This window comes from Callithrix jacchus, chromosome 11 (assembly GCF_049354715.1).
Source record: "Callithrix jacchus isolate 240 chromosome 11, calJac240_pri, whole genome shotgun sequence".
Lineage (NCBI taxonomy): Eukaryota > Metazoa > Chordata > Mammalia > Primates > Cebidae > Callithrix > Callithrix jacchus.
Genome location: NC_133512.1, coordinates 116,053,375 through 116,080,766, shown reverse-complemented (window position 1 = coordinate 116,080,766; position 27,392 = coordinate 116,053,375). Strand labels below are relative to the sequence as shown.

Below are 27,392 nucleotides of genomic sequence, written 5' to 3'. Positions count from 1 at the left end.
CAAATTGTGGTAGGGCTTGAATTCCATTCTAAAGATCTGGACCTTATGAGCAGTGAAGAGCAGGGAGACAGCAAAGATAATGCGTAGACCCCTGAGTGATAAGCTTTGCCAGGAAGATTGTTCTAGCGGCACTGGGTGGTAGGAGTGTGAGCAAAAAGGTAGAAGTCTGGGAAGTGTGTTAGAAAACAGTTATGGGGCTGGGCACGGTGACTTACACCTGTAATTTCAGCACTTTGGGAAGTCGAGGCAGGCAGATCATTTGAGCCCAGGAATTCCAGACCAGCCTGGGTAACATGGCAAAACCCTGCTGCTACAAAAAATACAAAAGTTAGCTAGGAATGGCAGTGTGCACCTGTGGTTCCAGCGACTCAAGAGGTTGAGATGGGAGGATTGCTTGAACCGGGGAGGTCCAGGCTGCAATGAGCTGTGATCGTGTCCATGCACTCCAGCCTGGGAGACCCTGTTTCAAAAAAAGAAAAAAAAAAAGAAAATGATTGTGGTAGGCTCTTGGCCATGGGAATGGACAGAGAAGGCAAATGCAAGAGACATTATGGAGGGAGAATTGACAGAGCTTGGTGACAATTGGTTTTGGGATGTAAAAGATGACTACAGTTTTGAGCATGGGTGAGTCAGAGGATGGAGATGCTGAGACTGTAGGAGGTTTGCCGGGAAAGGTGCTGAGCTTGGTTTCAAGTACGGTAGCCCATTCCGAACACGTTGGATAACTTAATCATGTAAAATACAAGCCAATTCTTGACTCCCCCCACTCAAAACCCTTCAATGTCTTCTCATCTTACTCAGAGTAAAAGAAAAATCCTTACGATGGCTGATAAAGCCTTCGATGGCCTGGCTGCCCACATTCCCTCTGAGCTCCTCTGCTTCCTTGCCTGCTTCTCACTGGCTGCTGCCACCCTGGCCTTCTTCCTGATCCCCGAAAGCCGTCTAACATGGATTTGTCTTAGGGTCTTTCTTAATGCTTTCTTTGCTTGAAACCCTCTTTCCTTGGGCAGTTCTTACACTTTAATCCCTCACTTCTTTCAGCTTTTATTCAAATATCATCTCTCTCTCTCTCTTTTTTTTTTTTTTTGAGAGAGAGTTTCACTCTTGTTGCCAAGGCTGGAGTGCAGTGGCATGATCTCTGCTCACTGCAACCGCCACTTCCTGGGTTCAAGTGATTCTTCTGTCTCAGCCTCCCCCCAGTAGCTGGGATTACAGGTGCCTGCCACCACATCCAACTACTTTTTGTATTTGTAGTAGGGACGGGATTTCACCATGTTGGCTAGGCTGGTCTCAAACCCTTAACCTCAGGTGATCCGCCCACCACATCCCACAATGCTGGGAGCCATTTACAGGTGTGAGCCACTGCATCTAGCCTAAATATCGTCTTTTTAGAAAGGCCTTTCCTGATCATCCTATATAAAACAGCAGCACTCCCCCCGCCACATCCCGTCTTTAGTACTGATCAGCATCTGACATGCTGTGTGTTTACTTGTTTATATCACAACCTGGAAACTGAAGCTCTAAAAAATTAATGAAATGATCCACTGTTTTCAAGACTGCAGTGAGGTTTCCTACTCTCATACACCATTACACCATTCTTTGGACTGGGCATTGTTATAATCCCTTTGAAAAGCAATTTGGCAGTAAGCATCAAGAGTCATAAAATGTCCATGTCCTGGAACAGTTTATGTTTTGGAAATTCTAAAAGTTGATTCTAAGAAGATAATCTAAAATGTGGAAAAGAAGGCCAGGTACTGTGGCGTATGCTTGTAATCTCAGCACTTCGGGAGGCTGAGGCAGGAGGATTGCCTGAGCCTAGGAGTTCAAGACCAGCCTGGGCAACTTGGTGAGACTCTGTCTCTATAAAATATAAAAAATCAACCCAGTATGATAGCACATACCTGTGGTCACAGCTACTCAGGAGGCTGAGGTGAGAGAATCGCCTGAGCTTGGGAGGTTGAGGCTGCAGTGAGCTCTGGTCATGCTGCTGCACTCCAGCCTGGACAACAGAGCAAGACTCTGTCTCAAAAAAAAAAAAAGAAAAAAATGTGGAAAAGAAAACATGCAGAAAAATGTACACAAATGTGATACTTTGTATACATTTGGAAACTTGAAAGATCCTAAACATCTAACAATATATGGAGATAGTTAAATTAAGTAAATTACTGTTCATTTACTTAATGATATATTATTCACTTGCTAAAAGGATAGGTATGAAAAGCTGGTTAGCAACAAGGAAAATGCTATGAGACAATGTTATATTTAAAATAACAGGATCCAGGCTGTGTACTGTATGATTTCACTTATCTTTAAATATACTCCTGAAAAGGACTAGGAGGAAATTAACCTCAATGCTGTTACTAAATGCATTAGGCTAAAGGAATTATTGGTGACTTATTTTTTTTTTTAAGCTTTTCAATTTTCTGTATTTAGGTTATATCCTTTCTGTAATGTGCCATTTAATTTCTTTAATAATAATTTTAAAAAATACTTGAAATAAACTGCTGAAACAACTAACTCACTACCATCTAGATGGCATTGTTGGGTGTCAGTGGCAAGTGGGAGTTCCCAAGCCGATGGCTTCCACTTTTAGATCTGAGGATCCTGGCGTCAAGGGGCTGGCCCTGTAGCTCATTAGCCTCCCATGTGTCATTCCTCCACTTTTTCATTCCTGACTCCTTCCTCTTTGCCACTCTGCCTGTATAATTTTAGGCTGTGTCTGCCTGATTATGAAGGTCACAATTATGAAACAATAAAGGCTGCAAAAAAGGCCACACAACTTGCTCCCATGCACCTTGGCCATCAATGCGTGCATGGATTGAGGCTAAGCCACCATATATTAATGTCGCCTTCTATTTTTCTCATTCTAGCTACCCCGTCCCCATTGGTAGACACTAAGGATTCACACTTTGTTGTTCTCCGTAGCGCTTATCACAACCTGATGCATTATGTGTTTACTTATCTGTTATAATAATATGGCTCAGTAACTGAAGTGACTTAAAAAATAAAAGAATTAATTCAATGTCTACCTACCAAGTGCCAGGCAAGCCTTTATGTATATGACCTCATTTTACCCTTGCAACTCAGCAAAGTAAGTGTTACATTTTAGTGATGAGAACACTGACGCTTAGAAAGATTAAACAATTTGCCCAAGTTTACTTAGGTAGGAAGTCACCAAATTGAAATTTAAACCCTCATTTTCTTTTCTTTCTTTCTTTTTCAGACAGGGTCTAGCTCTTTTACCTAGGCTGGAGGCAGTGGTGCAATCTTGGCTCACTGCAACCTCTGCCTCCTGGGTTCAAGCAATTCTTGTGCTGCAGCCTCCCCAGTAGCTGGGATTACAGGTACCCACCACCATGCCCGGCTAATTTTTGTATTCTTAGTAGAGACAGGGTTTCACCCTGTTGGCCAGGGTCTCAAACTCCTGACTTCAAGTGATCCACTTGCCTTGGCCTCCCAAAGTCCTGGGATTACAGGCGTGAGCCACTGTGTCGGATTAAAACCCTCTTTTTCTGATCTGAAGTCCTACATCCTTAGTCAATACACTGACAAACACACATCAATTATTAAGATAGCCTAAGTTTACTTATGCTATAGACATTGCCTAAGTGAAGTAAACAATTGAATAACAGAATAATTCAACATGAAACTTTTAATCAATTGATGCCCCAAATAGCGTTGTGTCTGAATTAACCAGCTAATTGCTTCAGATGTACTCTGTGTATTGTCTATGGCGTCTCAAAAACTATCTGAGACCATAAAATTAACAATTTGACTGTTAATTTTAACTACTTTGGTTATCTGCAGCATTCTATGCATTTATTTAGTAACTAAAATTACTTTTATCTGCTTTGATTAATGGCCTCATTTGAAGGATCTTGAAGCTATTTTTTGAGACAAATAGAAAATTTTTGATAAAGCAAAATTCTTAATTATTATATGTTAAGTTAGAGCCTTTCCACTGGTTATTTAGACTTAAGAATTAAGATTGTTAATAGCAGACATGTAAGATGTCAAAAGGAATGCATCATCTAGTTATGACTAATATCATTTCAGAGAAAATTTTTCACAAAAAAGAGATTTTCCATTGAATAACATATTTATTTTCAAGCAATAGTCAGTTGAATATAGATTCTAAGCATTAGAATATAGATTCTAATTCCCATTGTAATGGAAATAAAGGAATTAAATAACATTTCCCAAGAAATATTGTTCATAATGTTTACCAGTAAAAAATGCTTAACTTGCATGCCTTCTTTGGCTAAAGTCCCATGTAAAAAACCCTTTCACCTAGGCATGGTGGTTCACATCTGTAATCTCAACTGCTTGGGAGACTGAGGCAGGAGGATTGCTTGAGCCCAGGAGTTTGCGGCTGCTGTGAGCCATGATCATGCCATGGTGCTGTCGCCTGGGTGACACAGCAGACCCTATCTTTACAAAAGAGAGAAAGCAAACTCTTTTAGCTGCTGACATAGACATGAGAAGTCATAGCATGACCGTCCTCATCATAGCTAACAGTTCTGAGAATTTTCTATGAGCCAGGCTTCCCTGCATACTGCACTAGATTATCTCATTTTAATGCTCAGAATTCAATAAAGTAGGCGCAAATGTTATACTCCTTTTTAGATAAAAAAAACTAAGGCATAGAAAGATTTAGTAACTTGTTCAAGGCATTGTATTTATCATAAAACACAAATACATTATATTGGCTGTTTTGCCTTCTCTGTGAGGCTGAGAAAATCACATTTTTTTAAGGAATGTCAAGTTCGACTTTATAGCTTTTAAGTTAAAAGGAAAACTGAAAGCTTTTTGAATTGCTGTGGCTGTGATACCAGTGACTAATTCCACTGGAGAACTGGTCCAGTGAGAGTTGAAATTTTGGAAGTCTGAAACGTCTGAGAGAGTGGGTTCCCCTTGGCCAGCTGGTGCTTCCCCGACAACCTGTTCCCCCACCAGCCTGTGTTGTAAACCTCCCTTTCACTCTGTGACATTTTCATCTCTGAGGGTTTATAACTGGTGGAGCTGTCCTTGGTCTGACAGGTCAGAGAAGAAAGGTTTTTGCCCGGAGTCTCTAACTTCTCACAAAGTTGCTGCACTTCTCAGCTGCTTTATATTAATAGAAATCTACCAACTTACCACATACAACAGTTTGAGGGAATTCTTAGGAGAGGCTACGAAAACGCAGAAGTTCTTCCTCATAGTACATTTTAACCTTTCCCTGAGTATGAGCAGAGCTTGCCCATCTAGATCAGGAAATGAGAAAACCTAAGGGTCACCTAATGAAGTCAGGCTGGGCCAGGCACGGTGGCTCACGCTTGTAATCCCAGCACTTTGGGAGGCCGAGGTGGGCGGATCACGAGGTCTGGAGTTCGAGACCAGCCTGGCCAATATGGTGAAACCCCATCTCTACTAAAAATACAAAAATTAGCTGGGCGTGGTGGCATGCACCTGTAGTCCCAGCTACTCGGAAGGCTGAGGCAGAAGAATCTCTTGAACCCCAGAGGCGGAGGTTTCAGTGAGCCGAGATTATGCCACTGCACTCCAGCCTGGGTGACAGAGCGAGATTCCGTCTCAAAAATAAAAAATAATAATAATAAGGCTGAAGACCTGTTTTGTGCATATACAGTTCTAAACCTTGCAAAAGACCAAGAATACATTCCTCCCCTCAAAGATTTTACATGGCTGTGATAAGACACTCACACATAAAGGAGTTAAACAACCGACATCATAAAGAGATGAATCAGAAGCCAGTAGTCTGCCATGGATACCAAGTGTTGAAATCCATGGCAGGGTTATGGGGAGGAGGTCATTGGATGCTGAAATGATGAGGAAGGTTTCTGGGGAGAGAGAGGAAATTTAATATAGGCCTTGAAGAGGAGAAAGCTACCCTACTTACATAAAAACGAAGGAAAACAAAAACATATAGGCTTATTAAATGCGGGGAAAAAGTCGGAAAGATAACTAGCAAACTAGGAGAAGGGCAATACAGTTGGCAGGTGGGAGAGGGGAAGAGCTAGAATTCAAAGGGACTTTCAGTTTTTACGTATATTTCTATATTGTTTGAATATTTTTTCTTTTCTTTTTTTTTTTTTGAGACAGAGTTTTGCTTTTGTTGCCCAGGCTGGAGTGCAATGGCACAATCTTGGCTCACTGCAACCTCCATCTCTCGGGTTCAAGCGATTCTCTTGCCTCAGCCTCCTGAGTAGCTGGGATTACAGGCATCTGCCACCATGCCCAACTAATTTTTTGTATTTTTAGTGGAGATGGGGTTTCACCCTGTTGGCCAGTCTGGTCTTAACTCCTGACCTCAGGTGATCCACCTGCCTCAGCCTCCTAAAGTGCTGGGATTACAGGCATGAGCCACCGTGCCTGGTTTGTTTGAATATTTTTCTAATGAGCATATACTTATGCATTGTTTCTATAATTAAGAAATACAACATTGACAAAGAACAGGTAGGACTTGGGTTTATAGAGCAAAAGAAAGAGGTATTTCAGTTGAGAAGAACAGCTTGAGTAAAAGAAGGGGGAAATGTCCAGGGTGTATTTGAGGAAACAGTGAGGAGACCAGTGGGACCAGCACAAAAGGGACATAGTAGCAGGTAGACTGGGGCCAGGTGGAGAGGAGCTGAGAATGCAAGCCCTAGTGTGAGCCTTTCACCTTCCGTCAAAAGCAATGAAGAGCCTTAGAAGAGTTGATCTGGAGTTCATTCGTCTGTCCACACAATTAATTTATTGGTAAGCATACCTGAAGACCTAGCAAAGTTAGATCATAGAATGTGAAATCTACCTTTCTTGTACACCATGACAAGCCACCGAACTGTCTCCTATAGTAACTGCAGCAAGAAAGGTCCTGACATATACAATAAAAATTCATCTCACCCAGAATCCAATACAACAAAAACCTGTTGTTAGGCCTTTCAGGAAACACTGAAAAGACAGCTGTCAGATGCAACTGAGGAGCAACCACTTATACTTGATCCATCGTATTAATTCCACTGTAAATCTTTGTGTAATGTTTGACAGCTATGATGAAGGACCCAACTGTAATAGGGAGATTGTGATCCCCAGCTTATGAGGAATGACTGAGCCAAATTTGTAAAGTTGAATAAAAATTACTTGATTTAAAAAAAAAGAAAATCACGTGGATTCTGTAACATGATATTTGCTTTATAGTTAATTTGTGCTTTCCTTGAATGAATTGACAAAAATCAATCCTTTCTTTAAACTTGTATTTGTAATTATGATACTATTCAAATACTTATGTATACATTCTACTTTGTATATAAAAACACACACAAACACACACATTCATACAACAGACAGAATAAAACAAAAATCTGTAGCTATCTGGGAGTGGGGAAGTAACTGACCTACAAGCCCATCTTGGAAGAAATATGAATTTTTTTTTATTACAAATATGATGCCGTGTATACTGCTCAGGTGATGGGTGCACCATAAGAAATATGAAATCTAATAAGAGGAAAAATACCACAGCTAGCTGAACCTCGAGTCAGCCGTGCTTTCTGACTCATGTGAAATGATTGGATTCTGAGTGAGATGAATTTTTTATTGACCACCAAGTGGAAGAGGGACGTATCAGAGTCCTAGAATGATAATGCAGTTAGGTTTATAAAGCCATAGTCTGTGGCTGATTCAGTGCATAGACTAGGAGTTAGCCCTGCTCCACGAGGAGGGGCTCAAAAAACACAAAAACAATCTTCTCCTGTAGGAGCTGAATTTAAACAAAATCAAAACAAAACAACATAGTCTTCATTTACTACAGCCTTTTTCATAACCAGGCTTGCTACTGGAGGAAGAAACTGACAGCTGAATTGAGGTTTCAGTTTTCACTTTGCTTCTCCAGACTTTAAAGTCTCCCGATGGGGATCTTTATCCCTCACCCCATCATTTCCTTCTCATCACACAATATGTGTCCTTTTTCAGAAACACAGATGGAACTCTTAATTGGAAAAACTGAATTTTCTTGCCTGGTGACAGGAAAACAAATAATAGGGGCAAGAAAGATTTTTGAAAGTTCCATGGAAAGGGAGATTCCTGATTTCATATGTTGCATTTTCCTCAGAACCTATTTTCTCTTCTTTTTAATCCTTCTTTATCCTAAAAAATTACTTTATGGCATCTCTTCCCGACACGAGGTGAGGGCAGCGCAAGGCATCTGACCTCCGCATATTAGGGGAAGGCAGGAATGCAAGATGATCCTGTGGCTGACGTGATTAAACAGACTCATACCCGTTTTACAATGACAGCTTTTGGAATAAAATATAATCCTTTAAGGAAAATCTCCTGATTGTTTTAATATAGTTCTTGGTACCAATCTTGATGAGAACTGATAATTCAAACCAGTAAATATTTACTGCTACCTGCCAAGTTGAATTAAAAGAAATTCATTTGGTTCTGACAACATTGCACTCATGAGTAGAGTTACAGAACAAGAGCAAATACAGACTCTAAATATCTAGTACAATTCAGACAGGGAAAGTCTGTTCTCTGTCTCTTCTCCCCACCCTATCTCCCTCCCTGATAACTGGGAGATAGCTAGCTAGCTAGATGATTGATTGATAGACTGGGTAGATAGATAGATAGATAGATAGATAGATAGATAGATAGATAGATATAGATAGATAGAGTGAATGGATGGATAGATAGAGTGAGTGAAAGGATAGATAGATAGATAGATAGATAGATAGAGTGTATAGATGAATAGATAGATAAAGTGCATGGATGGATAGATGATAGATAGATAGATAGATAGATAGATAGATAGATAGATAGATAGATAGATAGAGTAGCTGAAGAAACATCTTCCTGTTTTGATGTTCTCCCACATATGAAAAGATGGAGCGTCTGTGACTGACAATAGCTTAAGCAAAGACTGGGAAAGAATATTTATGAGTGCAGAAGTTAGGCCATTCTAAATAGAAAGATGAGAGCCAATTTTGTAATCACACAAAATGTTTTAAAAGAGAAGAAGGAGTATGTATTGGTGAAGAATTGATACCCTAAAATAATACTAAGAAAAATTAGGAACATCTAGAGAGTTAGGAGAGATTTCGGACACCCAAATAACTACTCTCCATTTCTCTATTTGTACATCAACATGTTTGAGATTAAACATACAAAAATACACATATTAGAGGTGGCTGGCAAGATGGCCGAATAGGAACAGCTCCAGTCTGCAGCTCCCAGCGAGATCAATGCAGAAAGCAGGTGATTTCTGCATTTCCAACTGACTTCCCTAGCCAAAGGAAGCTGTGAGAGACTGTGCTATGAATAACCGGGCATTGCAGCCCAGATACTATGCTTTCCCCATGGTCTTTGCAACCTGCAGACTGGGAGATTCACTTGAGTACCTACACCACCAAGGCCCTGGGTTTCAAACACAAAACTGGTGGCCATTTGGGCAGATACCAAGCTAGCTGCAGGAGTTTTTGTTCATACCCCAGTGGTGCCTGGAGCAATGAAGAGGCAGAACTGTTCACTCCCCCAGAAAGGGGGCTGAAGCCAGAGAACCAAGTGGTCTAGCTCAGCGGATCCCACTTCCACACAGCCTAGCAAGCTAAGATCCACTGGCTTAAAATTCCTGCTGCCAGCACAGCAGTCTGAAGTCAACCTGGGTTGCTGGAGCTGGGTGGGGGGAGGGGTACCCACCATTACTGAGGCTTGAGTAGGCAGTTTTCCCCCTCACAGTGTAAACAAAACTCCAGGAAATTCAAACTGGGTGGAGCCCACCGCAGCTCAGCAAAGCCACTATAGCCAGACTGCCTCTCAAGATTCCTCTTCTCTGGGCAGGGCATCTCTGAAAGAAAGGCAGCAGCCCCAGTCAGGGGCTTATAGATAAAACTCCCATCTCCCTAAGACAGAGCACCTGGGGGAAGGGGCAGCTGTGAGCATAGCTTCAGCAGACTTAAACGCTCCTGCCTGCCAGCTCTGGAGAGAGCAGTGGATCTCCCAGCACAGCACTTGAGCTCTGCTAAGGGACAGACTGCCTTCTCAAGTGGGCCCCTGATCCCCATGCCTCCTGGCTGGGAGACACCTCCTAACAGGGGTCGACAGACAATTCCTACAGAAGAGCTCTGGCTGGCATCTGGTGGGTGCCCTTCTGGGATGAAGCTTCCAGAGGAAGGAACAGGCAGCAATCTTTGCTGTTCTGTGGCCTCCACTGGTGATACCCAGGCAAATGGGGTCTGGAGTGGACTTCCAGCAAACTCCAGCAGACCTGCACCGGAGGGACCTATTACAAGGGAAACTAACAAACAAAAAGGAATAGCATTAACATCAGCAAAAACAATGTCCACACAGAAATTCCATCTGAAGGTCACCAACATCAAAGACCAAAGGTAAATAAATCCATGAAGATGAAGAAAAAACAGTGCAAAAAGGCTGAGAATTCAGCAAACTGACACAAGAACAGAAAATGAATCACCACATATTCTCACTCATAGGCGGGTGATGAAAAATGAGAACACATGGACAAGAGAGGGGAGTACTAAACACTGGGGTCTATAGGGGGAAAAGGGGAGGGCCAGTGGGAGGGGGAGGTGGGGAGGGATTGCCAGGGGAAAAATACCAAATGTGGGTGAAGGGAAGAAAGCAAACAAAACACACTGCCCTGTGTGTACCTATGCAACTGTATTGCATGCTCTGCACATGTACCCCAAAACCTAAAATGCAATAAAAAAAAGAAAAAAAAAAAGGCTGAGAATTTCAAAAACCAGAATGCCCCTTCTCCTCCAAAGGATCACAACTCCTTGCCAGCAAGGGAACAAAACTGGATGGAGAATGAGTTTAATGAATTGACAGAAATAGACTTCAGAAGGTGGGTAACAACTAATTCCTCCGAGCTAAAGGAGCATGTTCTAAAACAATGCAAGGAAGCTAAGAACCTTGAAAAAAGGTTAGAGGAATTGCTAACCAGAAAGAATAACCAGTTTAGAGAAGAACATAAATGACCTGACGGAGATGAAAAACACAGCATGAGAACTTCATGAAGCATAACACAAGTTTCAATAGCTGAATCAATCAAGTAGAAGAAAGGATATCAGAGATTAATGAAATAATCTCTGAAATAAAGTGTGAAGATGAGATTAGAGAAAAAAAAGAATGAAAAGGAACAAACAAAGCCTTGAAGAAATATGGGACTATGTGAAAATACCAAACCTACATTGGATTGGTGTACCTGAAAGTAGCAAGGAGAATGTAACCACGTTGGAAAACACTCTTCAGGATATTACTCAGGAGAACTTCCCCAACCTAGTAAGACAGGCCAACATTCAAATTCAGGAGATATGGGAATACCACAAAGATACTCCTTGAAAAGAGCAACCCCCAGACACATAATCACCAAGATTCACCAAGGTTGAAATGAAGGAAAAAATGTTAAGGGCAGCCAGAGAGAAAGGTTGGGTTACCCACAAAGGGAAGCCCATTAGTCTAACAGCAGATCTCTCTGCAGAAACCCTACAAGCCAGAAGAGAGTGGGGGTCAATATTCAGCACTCTCAAAGAAAAGAATCTTCAAACCAGAATTTCATAGCCAGCCAAACTAAGCTTCATAAGTGAAGGAGAAATAAAATCCTTTGCAGACAAGCAAATGCTGAGAGATTTTGTCACCAGCAGAACTGCCTTACAAGACCTTCTGAAGGAAGCACTAAATACGGAAAGGAGCAACTGGTACCAGCCACAGCAAAAACATATCAAATTGTAAAGACCATAGACACTATGAAGAAACTGCATCAACTAATGGGCAAAATAACCAGCCAGTATCCTAATGACAGATCAAATTCACACATAATAATATTAACCTTAAATGTAAATGGGTTAAATGCCCCAATTTAAAGATACAACCTGGCAAAGTGGATAAAGAGTCAAGATCCACTGATGTGCTGTATTCAGGAGACCCATCTCACATGCAAAGACACACATAGGCTCAAAATAAAGGGATGGAGTAATAATTACCAAGCAAATGGAAAGCCAAAAAAAAAAAAAAAAAAAAAAAAAAGCAGGGTTTACTATCCTAGTCTCTGATAAAAACAGACTTTAAACCAACAAAGACCACAAAAGACAAAGAAGGGCATTACATAATGGTAAAGGGATCAATGTAACAAGAAGAGCTAACGATCCTAAATATATATGTACCCAATTCAGGAGCACCCAGATTCAAAAAGCAAGTTCTTAGACACCTACAAAGAGACTTAGACTGTCACACAATAATAGTGGGAGACTTTAACACTCCACTGTCAATATTAGATCAACAAGATAGAAAATTAACAATGATATTCAGGACTTGAACTCAGTTCTGGACCAAGCAGACCTAAGAGATCTACAGACCTCTCCACCCCAAATCAACAGAATATACATTCTTCTCTTATGGTACTTATTCTAAAATTGACCACATAATTGAAAGTAAACCATTCCTCAGAAAATGCAAAAGACTGGAAATCATAACAAACAGTCTCTCAAACCACACTGCAATCAAATTAGAACTCAGGATTAAGAAACTCACTCAAAACCACACAACTACATGGAAACTGAACAACCTGCTCCTGAATGACTACTGGGTAAATAACAAAATTAAGGCAGAAATAAAGAAGTTCTTTGAAATCGATGGGAACAAAGTCACAACAAACCAGACATAGCTGGTCTGGGACATAGCTAAAGCAATGTTTAGAGGACAAAATTTATAGCACTAAATGTCCACAGAAGAAAATAGGAAAGATCTAAAATTGACACCCTAATATCACAATTAAAAGAACTAGAGAAGCAAGAGCAAACCAATTCAAAAACTAGCAGAAGACACAAAATAACTAAGATCAAAGCAGAACTGAAGGAGATAGAGACATAAAAAACTTCAAAAAATCAACGAATCCAAGAGCTGGTTTTTTGAAAAGATCAACAAAATAGACCACTAGCCAGACTAATAAAGAAGAAAAGAGAGAAGAATCAAATAGACACAATAAAAATGATAAAGGGGATATCACTGCTAATCCCACAGAAATACAAACTACCAATCAGAGAATACCATAAACAGCTCTACAGAAATAAACTAGAAAATCTAGAAAAAATGGATAAATTCCTGGACGCATATACCCTCCCAAGACTAAACCAGGAAGAAGTTGAATCTCTGAATAGACCAATAACAAGTTCTGAAATTGAGGCAGCAATTAATAGCTTACCAACCAAAAAAAGCTCAGGACCGGATGGATTCACAGCTGAATTCTACCAGAGGTACAAAGAGGAGCTGGTATTATTCCTTCTGAACCTATTCCAAACAATAGAAAAAGAGCAACTTCTCTCTAACTCATTTTATGAGTCCAGAATCATCCCGATGCCAAAACCTGGCAGAGACAAAACAAAAAAAGAAAATTTCATGCCAATGTCTCTGATGAACATCAATGCAAAAATCCTCAATAAAATACTGGCAAACCAAATCCAGTGGCACATCAAAAAGCTTATCCATCACGATTAAGTTGGCTTCATCCCTGGGATGCAAGGCTGGTTCAACATACTCAAATCAATAAATGTAATCCATCCCATAAACAGAACCAATGACAAAAACACGATTATCTCAATAGATGCAGAAAGGCCTTGATAAAATTCAACACCTCTTCATGCTAAAAACTCTCAATAAACTAAATATTGATGTAACATATCTCAAAATAATAAGAGCTATTTATAACAAACCTACAGTCAATATCATACTGAATGGGCAAAAGCTGGAAGCATTCCCTTTGAAAACCAGCACAAGACAAGGATGCCCTCTCTCATCACTCCTATTCAACATAGTATTGGAAGTTCCGGCCAGGGTAATCAGGCAAGAGAAAGAAATAAAGGGTATTCAAATAGGAAGAGAGGAAGTCAAATCGTCTCTGTTTGCAGATGACATGATTGTATATTTAGAAAACTCCATCATCTCAGTCCAAAATCTCCTTTAGCTGATAAGCAACTTTAGTAAAATCTCAGGATACAAAATCAATGTGCAAAAATCACCTTACATAAAAATTAGCTCAAGATGGATTAAAGACTTAAATGTAATATCTAAAACCATAAAAACCCTAGAAGAAAACCTAGGCAATACTATTCAAGACATACGTATGGGCAAAGACTTTATGACTAAAACACCAAAAGCAGTGACAACAAAAGCCAAAATTGACAAATGGGATCTAATTAAACTAAAGAGTTTCTGCACAGCAAAAGAAACTATCACCAGAGTGAACAGTCAACCTACAGAACGGGAGAAAATTTTTTGCAATCTATCCATCAGACAAGGTGCTAATATCCAGAATCTACAAGGAACTTAAACAAATTTACAAGAAAAAAACAACCCCATCAAAAAGTGGATGAAGGCTATGAACAGACACTTTTCAAAAGAAGACATTTATACAGCCAACAGACATATGAAAAAAATGCTCATCATCACTGGTCATTAGATAAACGTAAATCAAAACTACAATGAGATACCATCTCAGGCCAGTTAGAATGGCGATCATTAAAAAGTCAGGAAACAACAGATGCTGGAGAGGATGTGGAGAAACAGGAACACTTTTACACTGCTGGTGGAGTGTAAACTAGTTCAACCATTGTGGAAGACAGTGTGGCGATTCTTCAAGGATCTAGAATCAGAAATACCATTTGACCCAGCAACCCCATTACTGGGTATATATCTAAAGGATTATAAATCATTCTACTATAAAGACACATACACACGTATGTTTATTGCAGCACTGTTCACAATAGCAAAGACTTGGAACCAACCCAAATGCCTATCAATGATAGACTGAATAAAGTTATTTAATCTATATGGAATTTAGCTTTGCATATGTTGTGAGGTATGATTTTGTCCAAAAACATTAGCAATTGTTCATTTATCACGAAATAATTGATAGTCTCCTTGAATCCACTTTTCTACTCTCTAGTCATTAACTTCATAAAACATTTTGTTCTGGTGAAGCAAACCACTCCTTATTTTTCTTGTTTCAGAATTTTATTGATTATTCTTGTGCATTTATTGTTCCTGATGGAACAATAAATGGGGATTATTTTTTCAAACTTCTTAATTTTCATTGAGATTACACTGAATTTACCTATTAATTTGTGAACAAGTTATGCTTTTGTAATATAATATTAAATCTTTCTATGAAGACAAAAATACAAATATTACTCTGATGCAGCTACTACAGATCTCCAAAAGCAAAGGAACAATTACCCCATTTATTCTCAGTTGAGATTGGCTATTTTATCCCTGGTTTGTGACCTAAAATGAATTGAGAAACTTACTACATTCAGTTCATTTCTACCTTCCCTCTAAGTTCAGAGATAAACTTCTAAGTTAATATTTTTATTAAAGTTTATTTTATCCAATTTTATTAAAACTGAATAATTGTAATTTATAGCATATCCTATAGATTTTTTATTTATTTATATGAAATAATTCCCTAAAATATACAATTAATAGTATTCTTAACAGGTTCACCTATTTGTATATATTTCAGTACTTATTTATGGAAGGCTATCTTTTCTTTATGTATTTTTAAATATTTCATATGCCTTAACATTTTGCTTTTGTGCTAATAAAAATATTTTATTTTGCGGGTTTTTTAAAAGATTCATATTATTGCTTTCCTTTTTTTAACCAACAGCTAAATTTGGAAGCTCTATCTTATGTCACAAATGATCCTTGTTGATACAAAAAGTGTATCTTCTGGGGAACTATAAAGATTTCTTGTCTTCTAAGCCTTATTTACAAAGTTTCTGTTAATTGTTTTCGACTGACTTTCTCAGCTTGCCAGCAATAAGCAAAAATAAAGCTAGGGCTGTGTGGAAAAATTCACTGGCCCACATTCATCCCCCTTCAGCAGGGTTTACACCATAGAGTTCCCCATTCAGCTACTGTGCCGGCCAATGGAAACAGCGAGTCGTTGTCTGAAATGAAGAATAACTGGAAACATGGTGCCTGTTTCTTTTCCTGCAAATAACAATTCATCCATTTAACATTCTTTTGGTGCTCACGAATTCCGTAGTAGACAGCCTTGTGTTCACTGTTCAGTTGAGGCCCATTTGAGAAATGCTAACCTTCTAGCCTGCCATTGACCCTCCAATGGGAAACAGTGACAGCCATCGATGGCCTCTACATAGAGCTAGTGACATGTGGCACTAGTAGCTTCATATAGGTAGATGGGCCTCGGGCTGGAAAACGCGAGGCTGGGAGGGATAGTACTGATGACAAAAGATTAAAATTCTGGCCACTATGAGCTCCATTCTCCAAAAAACAAAGCCCAGAAAGGTTAAGTAATTTGCCCAAGGTCACTTTGCCAACAAGCTGTAGAGAAGACTGTTTCCAGCGTCTTTCTTGTGTACCCAACACAATCTTTTATGGCCACATGGGTGACTGATTTTGTAAGTGTTCTATACACATACCTTTTTGCAAGGTATATATATATGGTTTTATGCTGTTTCCTAATCACATACACTCTTACGTATGTGTGTATAATAAACCTTTGATGATATCATTGTAGTCATCTCTATTCTTGCTTATTTTTGACTTCATGTTTTATCAAATTCTGAAAGGGAGGTATTAAAATCTACCGCTGTGGTTATCATTTCATCAAATGCTGCTTTTCTTTTTTTATATTGCACTGTTTTTTAATGCAAATTAGCTGATAACTTGTGAATCTCCTTTCCTTTCCCTCCCTCCCTCCCTCCCTCCCTTCCTTCCTTCCTCATTCTTTCTTTCTCTTTCTTTCCCTTTCTTCCTTCCTTCTTTCTCTTTTCTCTTTTCTTTTCTTTCTTTTCTTTTCCTTTTCTTTTCTTGTTGCCCAGGCTGGAGTGCAATGGCCTGATCTCAGCTCACTGCAACTTCCACCTCCCAGGTTTAAGTGATTCTCCTGCCTCAGCCTCCTGAGTAGCTGGAATTACAGGCATGCACTACCAAGCCTGGCTAATTTTGTATTTTTAGTAGAGACGGGGTTTCTCCATGTTGGTCAGGCTAGTCTCGAACTCCTGACCTCAGGTGATTCACCTGCTGGGATTACAGGTGTGAGATACATCACGCCCAGCCTGTGTATCTTTTTGATGTTTCTATTTATATCACAGGAAATTGGGTTGACTGCATAAAAAAGGATACCCACATTATAGTGGCTTAAATACATAAAACTGTATTCGTCTCATATAAAAGAAGTTTGGAGGTAGGAAGTCCAGGACTCGTACGGTGGCTCTGTGGTCATCCGGAACGCAAGCTGCTTCTGTCTTCCTACTCTGTCATCTTTCTTGTGTGGCACCCATAATTCAAGTCATGGTTACAAGATGGCTCCTGCAGCTCTAACCGTCACATACATATTCCAGACAGGATGGAGGAAAAAGGGTAAAAATAAGTGAGCTAGATTTCAGCACACCCCATCCACTGACTTCTGCTTACAACTTACTGTTTTTTCTTTTCTTTTTTTTTTTTTGAGACGGAGTTTTGCTCTTGTCACCCAGGCTTGAGTGCGTTGGTGTGATCTTGGCTCACTGCAACCTCCACCTTCTGGGTTCAAGCAATGCTCTTGCCTCAGCCTCCTGAGTAGCTGGGATTACAGGCTCCTGCCACACGCCCAGCTTTTTTTTTTTTTTTTTTTTTTTTTTGTATTTTTAGTAGAAACAGGGTTTCACTACGTTGGCTAGGCTGGTCTCAAACTCCTGAACTCAGTTGATCTACCTGCCATGGCCTCCCAAATTGCTGGGATTACAGTTATGAGCCACCATGCCTGGCCTGTAACTTACTATCTACTCCTAACTATAAAAAGAGATGGAAAAATTAACTTTAAAAAAATCTGGACACACTCCTGCTCCAAATTAACTTGAAGTTTTGTTAGCAAGGATGAAGAGGAATGGACATTGTGTAAGCATCTAGCAGTTTCACCACAGTCCATTAAATCGTTCCAGCCTCTTGTTCCTGTTTAATGCTCCTGGCCTTGAATTTGCTCATATTGGCTCCTGCTTTTGTTTATTCTGTTTTGCTTTTTTCCTTTTTGTTGTTATTTTTGGCAATCAGCTTTCTCAGCTCGAACACTCCTACTTTTGGAGTTGCCTGACATGTATCTGCCCAGTCATTTATGTGTAAACTTTTGTAGTCACTTCCTTAGAGGTGAATTCCTTAGACCTAGCTCAATTTTGTTTTAGCCTAATCTAAAAGTTTGTCTTTTGACAGAGAGATTCAACTCATTCACATTTTCAGTGGTAACTGATATTTTGTGTTCTTTCCACCTTATTTTTACTATGTATTATACTTTATTATTGTTTCCTTTTCCCTCATTTCCTTAGACTTACTGACTTTATTATTTTCAAAAGGTATTTCCCCCTGCTGTTAAGTAGAAAGTTTTCTTCTGAAGTGCTTGCTTCTCTTATATAAATACCTTTCCTGATTGAATAAGCATATTCCCGTATCTCAGAGATTCATTGTGAAGACGCTGAAGAAGAAATACAATTTATTTCTTTACTACTGAAATAATAAATAAGGTCATGGGCACCATGTAATAATAAAGGAAGATTATTTTCCTCACTTCCTTCAACATCACAAATAGACAGCAACAATACCTCACTACTCCCTTAAGCAGAGCTGGAAATGAGCCCTGTCCTGATGGAGCTGCGTGGCCAGCACTTCCCAGATTCCTGTCAGGGTCTACCTATTGAAGGAGGAAGGCCAGCTATCCTAAAATTCTAAAGTCCGCGTGGAGAAGAATTATGATCAGTATTCATCCGTACACTGCTCTAACTCCACTGAATGCAAAATAAGTTATCAAGAGTGATAAGGCAAATAATTATGACTAATACTGGAATACACTTTGTGGCTTGCTATCTCCATTGCAACTTGCTTTTTTAAAGGGGTTTTATTATTATTGTTATTATTTTGAGACAGAGTCTCACTCTATCACCCAGGCTGGAGTGCAGTGGCGTGATCTTGGCTCATTGCAACCTCTGCTTCTTGGGTTCAAGTGATTCTTCTGCCTCAGCCTCCCGAGTAGCTGGGATGGCAAGTGTGTGCCATCATGCCTGGCTAATTTTTTGTATTACTAGAGATGGGGTTTCACGATGTTAGCTAGGATGGTCTTGATCTGCTGACCTTGTGATTCGACCACCTTGGCCTCCCAAAGTGCTGGGATTATAGGTGTGAGCCATCGTGCTTGGCCAGTTCTATTATTTTTAACATTTTAAATTTTTTAGAGATAGGGTCTCGCTCTGTCAACCAGGGTGGAGTGCAGTGGCACGATCATAGCTCACTGCAGCCTTGAACTCCTGGTCTCAAGTAATCCTGCACCTCAGCCTCTCGAAGTGTTGGAATTACAGGCATGAGTCACCACACCCAGCTGAAAGAGGCTTTATAACCTTTTTTTTCCATGGAATGCTTGAGTTCTACGAAGTTTGTTATAGCTCTGTAAGGAACTTGCATATGAAATGTAGCTCTAGATTGCTTAGTGAAATTATGAATCATTTTCTGATACTTTTACATTTATATAAATATATTGCTTCTGAAAGAAGCCTTTTTTCTTGTGTCTGGCTCTATGTTATACCTTCCCCTTCATGCTACAGCAGGACTGTTGTTCCCAAGAGCAATCATGGATCCTAAAATGAAGCAAATGGTGCAGATGTTACCATTTATGTGGAAATGTTGATGTTTTTATGGGGCAGGTGCGGTGGTTCACACCAGCATTTGGGAGGCCAGGTGTGGTGGCAAGTGCCTGTAGTCCCAGCTACTTGGGAGGCTGAGGCAGGAGAACTACTTGAACCCTCGAGGCGGAGGTTGCAGTGAGCCGACATTGCGCCACCAAGGTTGGAGTGCAGTGGCACGATCTTTGCTCACTGCAACTTCCACCTTCCAGATTCAAGCAATTCTCCTGCTTCAACCTCCCAAGTAGCTGGGACTACACACACAGGTGTGTGTAACCATGCCTGGCTAATTTTTTTGTATTTTTAATAGAGACAAGATTTCACTGTGTTAGCCAGGATGGTCTCGATCTCCTAACCTTGTGATCTGCCTGCCTTGGCCTCCCAAAGTGCTGGGATTACAGGCGTGAGCCACTGCACCTGGCTGAGATTGTCTTTTTTGCTAAGAACAAATAGAGAATAAAGACTACAAATAAATGAGTTGTTTTAAGAGTCTGTTTCCCAGTGTCACCTTTTTGTGAAATTCCCCATCAAACTGCCACATTTTCATTTTCTTTTTCGCTGGCCTGGGCTTAGAGCAATGATCTGCCACTCTCATGTATGAACTATGTGCTCGAGTACAGAAATATGTCTAATCTTTGCCTAGGGTATAATTTTAGTGGGCTGACACAGCAGCTCGAGAAAGGCTCTGAAACTCCAGTGGGGTACATCTGCATTGATCTTGACAAATCCTGTGTGATCAATTGACCATGGTATATCTTGTGACTTTTTTGGCTGGTTGGCTTAAATGTTAATCAAATGTTAAGGTAATTATGAGATGAAATGCACTAGGGGACATATCACACAGTATCAGGCAGATATGGAGTGGCTTTGCTACTCTTATAAAATGAAATCCTGCAAAATAACACCCTGAAAGGAGCTGAATGTAAAAGAGAAAGGGGAAGACAGTATCTTATCATTAAAATCAATCAGATATTTACTAAGCGCCTCTTCTGATGACTTCTTACATTTCAGTAGCTAGCAGATTTTGGTTCACAAACTACTTTCACAGACATTATCTTATTTGATCCTCCCAACAACCCGGTAAGGTAAGAGAGGCAATCTAAAAATGAGGAAATGGCAACTCTGAGACTTAAGTGCTTTCTGAGGACCTATATTCAGCTCGAGGGTGTGGGGAACACTGGAACTGCCTCGGTCTCCACATACTCTATCCTGTAATCATTCCCTCTTGACCACCCGCCATTATACGCCTTCATTCTGTGTTTGGTGCTGTGGAGGGGTCCAAAGAAGTGAAAGCATACATCTTACCCTCAGGGAGTTTCTGCTCTACATGGGAGAATGTGAGTTTTCATAATAAAAGCAGCAGATAATTATTAAGTGTTAAACTGTATGAAAAAGTCTACAACTATGTTAACAGATTATTTTAATTGGAAAATAAGATGCCATACCTTCTACCCAAATGCCCTGAAAACTGTACATGCAGGTGCCTGAGAATAGTGGTCAACTCAATGTTGCTGAAGTTTTCCAGCCAGGCAATCAACGTTTTCCTAGAGGAGTCCCATGGTTAATTCTTGACTGGGAGAAAAGCCAACAAGCACAATCTTGCCCAGCTCCACAGTGACACATGGTTGTTCTAAGAGCCAATTCTTGAATCTTTGAATTCTTTTTAGCCTCTGTTGTGCCCCAGACTGAGAACTGGAAGCTGTGGGAACCAGTCCTGGCCCTGGTAACTTGTTGGATCCTCTAAACCATCAGTGGAGGCCACTGAGATTATCTGTTCCCTTCCTCCTAGTTATCTAAGTGGCAAAGGGAGTAAAAAAGAAGGGTTACATTTTTGGGGGTGGGGGGAACTGCCTTGAGGTGGGAGAATGGACACATTTGTTTCACACTCAGAGAGACCATAGACTTCAAAGGTCTGCAGGGAGTCTGCGATCACATTTCTTTCTTTCTTTTTTTCGTTTTTTTAAGAGATGGGGTCTCACTATGTGACTATTCAAAGGTATGAACTCAGGGCACTACAGCTTCAAACTCCTGGACTCAGGCAATCCCCCCAACTCTGCCTCCCTAGTAGCTGGGACTATAGGTGGGCACCACTGTGCCCAGCTTTATTTTCTAATGTCTTAATGCTCAAACCTAAAATTCTCCAAATCCACATTTGTTTCAGATGCAACATTCTGTTTCAAATATCTGTTCTTGTTTTTTCAGCGGAGCAAGCCTGTCCTTAGAGACAGCTGCAGGGCAGTCACTGTTTGTCCCTGTCTTTATCTTCCCTGCTGAGTGGCGTGGTGCTTGCAAGGCCCCATGGGGACTTCCAGAGCCTTCCGTAAATGACTGGCAGCAATACTTTTTTTTTTTTTTTGAGATGGAGTTTCATTCTTGTTGCCCAGGCTGGAGTGCAATGGCGTGGTCTCAGTTCACTGCAACCTTCAGGTTCAAGTGATTCCCCTGCCTTAGCCTCCCAAGTAGCTGGGATTACAGGTGCCTGCTACCGCGTCTGGCTAAAGTTTTTGTATTTTTAGTAGAGATGGGGTTTTACCATGTTGGCCAGGCTGGTCTGGAACTCCTGACCTCAGGTGATCCGCCTGCCTTGGCCTCCTAAAGTGCTGGGATTACAGGCATAAACCACTGCGCTGGCCAGCAATACTTTTTTAAAGATGATCATGCCCAGCCAGATTCACCAGTACTATGGATGTTCCTGTGCAGTCTTCTCCAAAATGCTAATTTGTGTCCATGGTAATAGGCCAACATGGATGGATCTACTGTATAATCTTCCTGCTATCAGGGAAATGTCAACACAGCAGATCCATGCTGGCAGAAACTGTGCTGGAGTTGCCTCTGAGCATTGATGCATACCACCCAGGGGGCGGAGAGGGTGGTGGGAGAAATCAGATCAGAGTTCAGAATGCAACCGTGATGCTGTATAATTGTAAGACTGCATCTTGCAGGCACTGTCAATGCCACTACCAAAATCACTCACTTAAGCACTTGAGAGCAGATCTGAACACAATTCGCTGACTAAGCTTAAGCACATGACCAGTACCACTGGACAACCTATGTCCTCAAAGATGCATCTTTTAAATTACTTTCCCTAGGGGCCAGGCACGGTGGCTCATGCCTGTTATCCCAGCACTTTGAGAGGCTGAGGCAAGCAGATCACCTGAAGTCAGGAGTTCAAGATCAGCCTGGCCAACATGGCGAAACCCCGTCTCTACTAAAAATACAAAAATTAGCTGGATGTGGTGTTTGAGACCAGCCTGGCCAACATGGTAAAACCCCATTTCTACTAAAAATACAAAAAACTTAGCCAGACGTGGTGGCAGGCATACCTGTAGTCCCAGCTACTCGGGAGGCTGAGACTGGAGAATTGCTTGAACCTGGGTGTTGGAGGTTGCAGTGGGCTGAGATCGCGCCACTGCTCTCCAGCCTGGGTGACAGAGCAAGACTCCATCTCAAAAAAAAAATTACTTTCCAAGGAGTAGCAGTGGATTTATGCTGAGTCACCCAAGCTTTCATTTCTTCCAGGGGTTGTAAGCCTGTATTCTGGAACCAGCTCTGTCATATACTAGCCATATGACCCTGGGAAATTTACCTAAAAGTTCTCTATGCCTTCAATTTCCATGTGTGAAATGGCGATAATGATACCAGCTACCCCATAAAGTTGTTTTGAGGTTCAGAGACGTAAAGAGCTTAGAACATGGCCGAGAGCACATATTTCGTACCACAAGTGCTATTTTCATTTGTTCTTCTAATATTAATTTAAAACCTCTGCTCAGGCCAGGTATGGGTGGCTCACGCCAGTAAGCTTAGCACTTTGGAAGGCTGAAACGGGAAGATTGCTTGAGGCCAGGAGTTAAAGACCAGCCTGGGCAACATAGCAAGACACTGTCTCTATAAAAAATTTAAAAATGAGCTGGGCGTAGTAGCACACACCTGTAGTCTCCGCTACTCAGGAGGTTGAGGTGGGAGGATTGCTTGAGACCAGGAGATCACGGCTGCATTGAGCCATGATCGTGCCACTGCACTCTGGGTTAGGAGACAGAGTTAGACCCTGTGCTGAAAAAAAAAGTAAAATAAAACAAAATCTCTGCTCTGGACACTGCTAGGTACTGAGAGGTAAAAACGAATAAGATGTAGTAAGGTTCCCTCAGTGGGCTTATGGTCTATAAGGTACTGTTTTATTTATTTTGCCTAGCACTCCAGTTACAAAGTCCTCAATACGTGTTTCCGAATGTATGATTGTCTTGGGGAAACAGGCAAGCATACCAATAATTTCAATGAAATGACAGGCTATAACTGTGCCTGGCACAGAGTAAGTACCTGCTACCATATAAGCATTAGCTGTCTTGATTATGAGTTCAGTAAAAGAAATGCTGAGATGGAGCGTGCGGGCTGAAGGTTGAGGGTGAGGAGGGAGAAGTGCATTCAGGGAAGTCTTCCAAGAGGCAGTATCATTGAGCTTAGTTTTGATCCATGTGTAGGCGTTAGCCAGTAAGAGAAGAGGGCTATGTGTGTTCCAGGCAGAAGGAACATTGTGTGCAGAGTTAGAGAGGCGTGAAATAGCACAATACATTCAGGGAACTCCGAGTAGGCAAGAAGGACTGGAGCACCATCCTTATTGTGACATCCAGCATGCATTTGTTAAATGAGTACTTGAGATTAGAAGCTGTGGGATGAAACAAAACAAATGAGACATTGCTTGTGTTACTCTGGTCTTCAGCATTAAATGAAATAAGCAGTCATGGCCGAAGTGGCCGGGGGATTTGTTGACTGTCACATTTGCTCTGGTACAAATGCTGTAGAGTTTCCTACTGCACAGTCGTTCCCTTTCCTCTGCTAGAGGAAGTGAATTCACTTAATGTCTGTTTCTTTCAAAACGACTGAGATAAATTACAAAAAAGTTGATGAGACTATAGTGTAGGTGAAGATGTTTTTGCATAGTAACATATTGCTCTAGACCAGAGGTCAGCAAACTACGGCCCGAAGGCCAAATCTGATCCACGGCCTGCTTTTGTAATTAAGTTTTATTGGAATATAGCCATGCTCATTTGTATACCGGTTGCCTATGGCTGCCTTAGTGCTACAACAGCAGTTAGGTAATTGTGACAGGACTATACGGCCTGCAAAGCCTAAAATATTTACTGGCTGGCCCATTACGGAAACTGTTTGCCAATCCTAGGCCAGGTGCAGTGGCTCATGCCTGTAACCTCAGCACTTTGGGAGGCTGAGGCAGGAGGATCACTTGAGTCCAGGAATTTGAGACCAGAGTCCAGGAGTTTGAGGCCAGCCTGGCCGACAGGGCAAAACCCCATCTCCACTAAAAATACACACAAAAAGAGTAGCCAGGCATGGTGGCAAACACCTGTAGTCCCAGCTACTTGGGAGGCTGAGGCAGGAGAATTGCTTGAACCCAGAAAGTGGAGGTTGCAGTGAGCCGAGATTGCACCATTGCACTCCAGCCTGGGTGACAGAGTAAGACTGACTCAAAAAAAAAAAGAAGAAGAAGAAAAGAAAGTGTTTGCCAATCTTTAGACTCATCTCTTCTAATCTGATAAGTATCAACCACCTAAATATTTAAAACAAGATATCGAGTTGGTTTAGAGCCAATGTGGTAAACAATAGATTATCGAATTTTAAAAATTCACTATTAAGGAGAGAGAAGATCGCACATACATTAGCCATAAAGTGTGCAATAATCACGAATGAATAAATAAACATAGTTTTTGTGATTGGCTTTCAAATTTGTCTCTGAGCTTTCTAGCCATGGGATCGGAGAAGAAGATAATTGGTCATCTGTATTAGTTACCTGTTACTTCATAACAAACCATCTTAAAATTGCACGGGATAAAGTGGCTACCATTTACTATTTCTCGAGTCTGTGAATTGGCCGAGAGGTTCTACTGATCTGAGTTGGGCCCAGCTGTTGCTAGTGGACTTGCTCACACATTTGTGATCAGCTCGTGTGCTCGCTTGGAGCTGGCTGGTCTAAAATGGCTTCAGCTGGAGCAGCTCACCTCGACTCTACATGATTTCTCATCCTCCAGTAGGCTAGCCTGGACTTGCTTGCATGGCAGTGGCAGATTTCAGGAGAAAGCGGAAGCACACACTTCAGGCTTAGGCTTGGAACTATTTTTTTTTTTTGAGACGGAGTTTCGCTCTTGTTACCCAGGCTGGAGTGCAATGGCGGGATCTCCGCTCACTGCAACCTCCGCCTCCTGGGTTCAGGCAATTCTCCTGCCTCAGCCTCCAGAGTAGCTGAGATTTCAGGCACATGCTAATTTTTTGTATTTTTAGTAGAGACGGGGTTTCACCATGTTGACCAGGATGGTCTCCATCTCTTGACCTCATGATCCACCCGCCTCGGCCTCCCAAAGTGCTGGGATTACAGGCTTGAGCCACCGCGCCCGGCCTGGCTTAGATCTATTATTACTTCAGTTACATTCTAGTAGCCAAAGCCAGTCAAAAGTCAGGCCCAGACTCAAGGAATGTGAAAATAGACTCCAGTTCTTGATAGGAGAAGCTGCAAAGTCACATTGCAAGGCGCAGGGAAACAGGAAGGACAGAATTGAGGCCATGTTTGAAATCACAAACAATCAATCATCATCTAAAACAGCATGTATTCCAACCACAAAATTTTAAAAGTCATCTCTGTGGTCTAAAGTGGAAACAAGGAGTCATTGTACATCAGTCTATTCAGCCCCACCCACAGATATGAATCATCAGTGTCTTCAACTAAGAGGACCACTATCTTCTAGCTAATGACAAATACAGAGGAGGGGTGGAAAGAAGCCTCGTGGAAATGCGTACATATCACATGAGACCCAGACCCATATTCAAATACCACTTGATGAATTTCACCAGGGAATCAGACCCAGTTTTAACGGGTTAGAGGGAAACGGAAAATCATTGTCACAGATGTAAGCAATAACTAAACGTTAGCTTTCAAGACTAAAGCCTAAACAGACCTACAATATTCTGGCTGATTCCCATTTGCCTCCACTTTCATCATGGGGTGGTGTTAAAATTGGTCACTGTATTCAAAGATCGCATCGCTATCTATGGATACGGATGTGATTGAAATGACAGATATGGGAGAATTTTTTTAACTCACTAGCCATGTGATGATTTTTTAAAATTTATTGCTAGAAAATCTTCGCTATTACCAAACTTGCCTCAATAAATGATGTTATGTATAAATAGCAACAGTGATGTCAGAAGACCTCCTTAGCAGTTCTTTTTCTAGTACGATAGGGCTGTCTGTAAGAAGAGAGTAAACACAGATAGCTCTTGCTTCTTAGAGTATTTCAGAATCTCCCTAAAAGTCTTTTATATATTAAAAAAAAAAAAGCAAAACTCTGAAACCACCCAGACAAAAACCACACAGCCTAAGTATGAGAATGTTCTTTCTGGCCTAGAGCCAGTCAGGGTCCTTGGCTTTGTTTGTAAGACACCAGTGTCTTTAAACTCGGACTTTGTGGAGCTGCCACCATCAGACTTCAGTAGTAAGAGCAGTAGTAAGTGGGGAGGAACATGACAGAATTTAGAGAACTATTAGATGCCTGTTGACTCAGACATCGGGACCAGCTGTGAATGGAAATACCTTTCAACTTAGATATAATGAAAAGGACCGGGGCTGTTGCTGGTACTGAAGAGGTGGAAACAAAACCTTCAGGATGCTTGAAGATAACTTGTTTATAGGAGGGCTGGGGGCGATAGGGTTGTCTTAGGAAGAACAAATGA

The 27,392-nt window shown here is 41.0% G+C and overlaps 1 protein-coding gene and 1 long non-coding RNA gene across 15 annotated transcripts in view; one reads left to right on the top strand and one right to left on the bottom strand.

The window, feature by feature from the left end:
- The window catches only part of MKLN1 (muskelin 1), a 414,912-nt gene that overhangs the window by 59,100 nt on the left and 328,420 nt on the right, over window positions 1-27,392 (top strand). The window lies entirely within an intron of this gene.
- Window positions 1-27,392, bottom strand: part of LOC128928486 (uncharacterized) — a 44,152-nt gene that overhangs the window by 16,289 nt on the left and 471 nt on the right. Inside the window, exons 2-3 of the long non-coding RNA XR_008473554.2 lie at window positions 1,902-2,019; window positions 353-460 (exon numbers count right to left, since the gene is read on the bottom strand). This is a non-coding gene — a long non-coding RNA (uncharacterized LOC128928486). The remainder of the gene's footprint in view (window positions 1-352; window positions 461-1,901; window positions 2,020-27,392) is intronic.